The sequence below is a fragment of the Vidua chalybeata genome, chromosome 13, assembly GCF_026979565.1.
Source record: "Vidua chalybeata isolate OUT-0048 chromosome 13, bVidCha1 merged haplotype, whole genome shotgun sequence".
Taxonomy (NCBI): Eukaryota; Metazoa; Chordata; class Aves; order Passeriformes; family Viduidae; genus Vidua; species Vidua chalybeata.
The window spans coordinates 3,064,025-3,070,877 of NC_071542.1; positions in this window are offsets into that span (position 1 = coordinate 3,064,025).

The window sequence follows — 6,853 nt, forward strand, 5'->3', positions numbered from 1 at the left end:
CCCACCCAGCAGTGCGAGGCCGAGATTGCGGCAGAGGTGGGAGATGGGGCTTGGGCTGGGGACCCCCCGTATGTGTCATCCTCCCCTTGGGACCCACCAGGTCCTGTAAGCGCATAAGCCCTTGACTAAGGAGGTTAGAGGGGAATAACGAAAAGTGGTAATTAAGGGGGGTAATTTCCCTGCCCCCAAGTAATTAATTACCGGCCCTGATGGCGAGGGGAGGGGGGATGCTCGGTAGGGGCCCCGCTGTGCCTCAGCATCCCCTCCCGGGGACGGGGCCTCCACGGATGTTGGGGCTGCTGACACCGCAGAGGGTGGGGGCCAAGTGGCCCCCGGGGTTATGCAACCACTGCTAAACCCTCGCGGTGACAGGGCAGCACAATTTGGGATTTGTGGGCTTTAGCCGCTAAACCCCCCTCTGCCCCACTCAGGGGGGTGGCGGGTGGCCACCGTCACGGGCCCGGCTTGTCCCCAGTGATGGGCCAGGCTGAGGACAGGGGTTCCCGGGCTGCTGTGCCCCTTCCAGAGCGGCTCAGGGGTGTTGATGCCCTGAAGGTGTCCCAGGGGACAGGCACTGGCAGCAGGACCCTGCTGAGGGCTGGCAGCAGTGACTCCAGTGGATCCAGGGGCTGGGGGTCACCCCTGTGTCATCCCCGACTGATGTGTGGCTCCATCCCCTCTGCCTGCAGCATTCCTGAATCCCCCTGCCTGCGGCATGGCTCCATCCTCCTGCCTACCACCTACTTCCATCCCTTTTGCCTGAAGTGTTTCTCCATCTTAACAGTCTGCACTGTGAGCCACTCTATCAGCCTTGCCTGCACCATGGCTCCATGTTCCCATGTACAGCAACATTCCATCACCCTTCCTGACTACATGGCTCCACCAATCTTCCTGTCTGCACCATGGCTCCATGCTCCCTGCCTCCAGCCCCCTCCCACCCTGGCACCCCCCATTTCCCCACGGTGGCCTGTCCCACCCACAGCCCCGTCCTGACCCAGATCTCTGACCGCCACCATCTGCGACAGGGGCCACCTCCTCCCGTGGCAGAATTATGACGCTGGGCTAATGCAGCGGGAGCAAGCTGTCACCTCCCTGCCCGGCCCTTGGGTGCCTCCACACCTCTTACTCATGGGTGGAACACTCCCCTGTGCCCGACCCAGGGGTGCCAGGAACACTGGGAACCCCGGCGTGCCAGCCCACCCATGGGCACAGAGGCAGCCAGCACCAGGGACAGTGGGGAGTGGCCAGCATGGCGGTACATCTGAGTTAGGCTAATTTGCCCGACCCCTCCTTGCCGTTGGGTAAAAGCCAGCTCTGGAGCAGGGATTTGGGAGGGGGATTAGCTGGGCCAACCATCTGCTGCCAGCCAATCATCAGCACCCCCAGGAAAGCCAATAATTACAAAAATATGGTTTCCCACCCCATTTCTCCATTGCACCCAGCTGGGTGCTGTCCCTATGGTGAGCTCCTCGTGGAGCAGCACCCTGTCCTCTTCCTGGGGATGAGAAATCCATGAACACCCAACCGGGCACTCCTGGGAGCCCAACCCAGCCTGTTTTGGGTGCGACACAAGCAGGCCTGACGCCACGGTGGAGGGGCTGTGGGTGGTGGGTGGGGGTGAAGGAGCAAATGTTAAAGCCCGAGCGAGGTCGTGACTCGGCTCGGTCACAGATGCTGGGGCAGATGCCATGGGATTACCCAGCCTAAAACCTTGGGATCTGCCCTTCTTCCCCCCAGCAGGCAGAGAGCGTTTAATTACTAATTTACTAATTACCTAAAGATGCTGGCGATGGGCTTGAGACCTGCCGTCAGGAGCAGCCCCAGGGCTCCAGCCACCCTAATCCCACTGGCTGTGGGGAGCTGGTGGATGTACCCTGGCCAGGGACAGCTTGGCTGGGGACATTGAGTGATGCAGGGAAGCACCACTGTCCTGGCAGTCCTGCTCCTGTTGGTGACAGCATGGTGTGGTGGGGAATGGGACAGGACAGTGAGGACAAGGAGAAGACAATGGGGACAAAGAGAACATGATGGGAATCAGGAGATATTGGGGATCAAGAGGTGACAGTGGGGACCACGAGGGGATGATGGAGACCAAGAGGAGCTGATTGGGGACAGAAGGGAGATGATGGGGACCAAGAGGTGACAACAAGGATCAGGAAGGGGTGATGGCAACAAAGAGATGAGGACTGGGAGGCAATAATGAGGATCAGGAGGGGACAATGGGAACCTGGATGTTTTGATGGTGACCCAGAGACAATGACAAATGTGAAGACCAGGAGGTGACAGCAGTGACCAGGAAGGAATGATGGAGACCAGGACATGACAGTAGGGACCATGTGAGGGTGATGGGGACCAGGAAGGTGTGATGGAGATCATGAGGGGGCAGTGGGATGCAATAGGGTGAATGGAGATCGTGAGGGCTGAGATGGGATGCTTGGGGACTGGGGGGAAATGAGAGGGAATGCAGGATGGAAATGAGCAGGTTGTGATGGGTACATGTGGGCAAGACAACAGAGACCAGGAGAGGATGGTGGAGTTTAGAAGGGGACAAGACCAACAAAAGATGACATGAAGTTCTAGGAGGGTGGCTGTGGGACTTGAGGTGGCTGGGAAGGGTTAATGTGGCCGCCTGCACTGAGCTGGGTCCAGGCCAGGCTCGGGTTTCACCTGTAATTGGCTCTTGTTTATTGGAGGCTCCTTGATAAATGATTCTTTGGAGGCTGCCCGATGACAGAGGGTGACAGTCACCCACCTGAGCCCTGCTAAAGCCTTCACTGACCCTTGGCACCAGGATTAAAGTTTAATGTGACTCTGGAGCTGGCCCCGGGCATGCACCATTCTGGGGCAACAAGGCTGGGTACAGGCTGATGGCCTCGCAGGGCCAGAGAGTTTTGGCACCAAGAGGTGATTTGTCATAAGCCTGGTGGTCAGTGGTTACACAAAGCATTGTGGCCACAGGGCTGTTTCCTGACTCCTTTGGGGTCACCCAAGAGGTTTGTGGCTGAAATGTCACACCAGGTTGGGTTTGTCCCCCTGGGACTGGCCCTATAGGATGGGCACAGTGCCACGGTGCAGCCGGTCTGGGCACATTCCCAGGCACCGGTGGAGCCATGTGCCGCTGCCAAGAGCCACCGCAGTGCTCGCCGGGGCGGGCTGAGGTCCTGCCCTGCAGCCACCTTTGGAGCAGCAGCAGCTTGGGAAGCACAGTGGAGTGAGGGGACCTTGGAGGCGACCCAAGGTGAGGCAGCAGGGCACAGAGCGAGCCCTGAGGCTGCAGCTTGGCTTTCAGCAGGATGACATGTCACCACAGCTGTGGGGACAGAGAAGTCCCCGAGGTATGGGGTACCTGCCCCCAGCTCTCAGGACATCGTGTTTTCTCCTTGCAGATGAATCTCCTCGCCCAGGTAAAGGGGGAGCTGGCAGGAAGGAGACCTGCATCCAGGTGATCTCACCCCTTTGCCATAGTACCCAGTGTCTCTGGACCCCACAGCTGGGACCTGCCTGGTGCTGGGTCTGGGCGGGGGTTGTGGCCTGGCAGGCTGGGCTGGGTTGGGCTGCGTGCTGGTAGAGACAGGTGGTGGCAGGGGTCGGGTGTCAGAAGGGGACGAGTCCCCGTCTTGCCCTGCCTCCTCTCCCCACAGGTGAGCTCCCTCCTTCAGACCCTGCAAGCCCCGGACTGGCTGCTCCTCCAGCCCTGGCACTGGCTGGGTTCCTGGGTACGGCAGGTTTGGGGGTGCTGGCATGAGAATCCCAGCCAGGTGCTTGGGCCGGGGGTGGCAGCAGCCCAGGCTAGGGATGAGCCATGACATGGGTGCCACTGGGGCTGATGCAAGGTGTTTGTCCCTCCAGGTGAGCAGTTCCAGGCAGGTAAGTGCTGGCATTGCCCCTGTGCCCTGCACTGCCCATCACACCCCTGGCACACCCTGCCTTTTCCTTGGCACCCATGGGTGCCTCAGCACCTAGAGGAGGCAGCCCCTTCCCAAAGGGTTTCCATCCATGGAGACCAGAGACCCAAGCTGTGCTTAAGCCACCAACGATGTGGGATGAGCCAGCAGGTCAGTGATGCTGCTGGTGTCCCCAGGGCACCGGTGGCCCTGAAACACGGCTGGGTCCCCAGGCAGTGACTGGGGCAGTGACCACGGCAGGGTTCTTCCTCTGTGAGGGGCTGCTGGGACAACACTTCAACGTGGTCCCCAACGGAGTGGCTGAGCCCCAGCCTGGGGACCTCTTCCTCTTCCCACTGGCCTCCGGGGGCCCTAGCTGGTGGGGCGCCCACGCTGGCATCTACTGCGGTGACGGGGAGATCATCCACCTGGAAGGTGAGCCCCAGGAGCTGTCATGGCATGGAGACATCTCCATGGAAGGGACATGGGGTATAGAGTCCACTTTGCCCTGCAGGCAGCTCAGGGACGTCACCATCAGGCATCGTGGCTAAGCACAGCAAGAGCCACCTCCTGCGGACACGGGGCCTGGCCAAGGTGCTCCGGAGGAAGGGAGGGCTGGACGTGGCCGCCCTGCAGCAGCGGATCCGGGTGGCCATGGACCAGCCAGTGGAGTACGACACCATCACCTGCAACTGCATCCACTTTGCCCTTGCCCTCCTGGGGCTGGGCCACCTTGCTGGTGCCATGGTGGGTGCCACCAGATCAAGTGCCACCACCCTGGGACAATTTGGCACCTGCTCCAGCCAAGTGTCACCAAACCTCTTTTTTCCCAGGTGTCCCCAGCGCTGCAGTGATGGAGATGACGGTGCTCCTGGGGAACATGTGGGGCTGAGCATCATCCCCTGGGCACCAGAACTGCACCAGTGATTTGTCAATCCTCCTGTGCAGCAATAAACAGTTGCATGGAAACCCTGTGCCAACCCTGTTTGATTTGTTGTTTTCTCACTTTTCCCAGAAGCTGCTGTCAAGTGATGTCCCACCTTGACAGGAGAGGCTGCTCTTTGCTCCCCATGGCCTCCCGAGATAAACATCTGCCTCTTTCACTGCTAGCATTTAATTTTGAACATAAAAATGAATATTCTATGGGCTGCTAGGTTGAAAATGGGCCAAAAGGCTGGATCAGGTCTGGCCAGAGGCTGGTGCTGTACCCCAGGGGACAACTCTTTGTCCAGTCCTGGTCAGCCTCTTTATTACTGGTCCAGTTGGTGTGGTAGAGTGTATCTGCAGTGAGGGGGAGTGAGTCACCAACCCATGGTGATGCTGGCACCCCCGGAGTGCTGGGTCCTCTGCTGGGCTCTCCAGCATGAGAGAGACAGGGACACACAGGAGAGACACCACAAAGGGCCACCAAGACTCTGGGGCATTTCCCTAGGAAGGGAAGCTGAAAGAGCTGGGGTAGTTCAGCAGGGAGAAGGGAATGTCCAGTGGGATTTTATCAGTATTTATGGGAGGGAAAGAAGGGGGAGTCAGGCTCTTCTCTGTGTCTCCTGAGGGTTGGGGTTTCCAGGAGAGCAGACTCCAGGGAGGTCCGAGATCCAGGCAGGGTTGGGGTCCCTGGGAGTGCTGTGGGGTCCCAAGGAGGGCTGGAGTGAGTGTGTCTCTGTGCTGAAGATTAATTGCTGTCCATTAATTAGATACTTTATTCAGTTCTGCTACTTGAGCCATGGCCATTTTCCCTCACTGCCTCACTCCTGTGGGATGGGGTGTGTGCTGCCCCACATCCACACAGCTCCAGGGGCGGTCAGTTGCCTGGAGAAACAATAGCAGGAATATCTGCCAAGAGTATAAAGTACCTGGGAAAAAATCAAAGAAATGCAAACAAAATCTCAACTAGAATAACATCAATAATGATATCTTATAATTGATATAATTTACAGTAATATATTATATAAAAATATATATATGAAATATTTTAATATGCATAGTCATATCTACAATATTTGTATTTAACATCTGTAGTATAGTTAATATATGATCACATATCTAGTATATAATTCCTATCATGTTATTGATGATAATAATATTAAATATAAGCGATAATATCTATAACAATATCTATAAGAATTATATAAATTAATACCATATCTAATATATATAATAATTCATATACCATACATCACATATACTATCATGTGGAATATAGATCATAAAATATTGAATTTTATCATACAGTAGATAATACATAATACACAACATAATCTGTAATATAACATAGCATAACATATAGCATATATAACATATTGCATATATTATATCATATATAAACTGTAGAATGGTTTATGGATTATCTATAACATAGTATGATTGAATATGGCAAATATATAGTAGTACATAATTAATGAAATCTATAATATATTATAATGCAATGTAATAAATAACATGCAATATATGGTACACAGTATCTGGCATGTAATAGAATATATAAATTATATGTAATATATAAGTAAATGTGTACTATGTATACTGCACACAGTATTGCATATAAAAGAATAATGCATTAAATAATAAAAAAGTGCAATATGGTAGGATATATACATATTATAACATCTGAACATATAACATTCTTTACAGTAATGTAATCTATTTTAAATACGTCTAATTATAATCATACACAATAATGTCTGTTGATGTAATTACAGATTTTCATTATTCTGGACGGGTATGTGTGCGGCTGTGAGCTCAGTGACAGTCACTGTATCATAGCAATGTCCCCAGCATTGCTCCTCCTAAAATCACCCGTGTCCCACTCCCAAACCTGGGCAGGTGCGGGGCCTGCGCAGGGCCCCCTCTGGGGCAGCGGAGGTCCCCTTGCGCTCCCGTTCCCGGCGTCGGCGGGGGTCGATCCAGCCGGGCGCTGCCCCCGGGCGGGGGCCGGGACCGGGCCCGTCCCCGCCCGCGCTGACATCAGT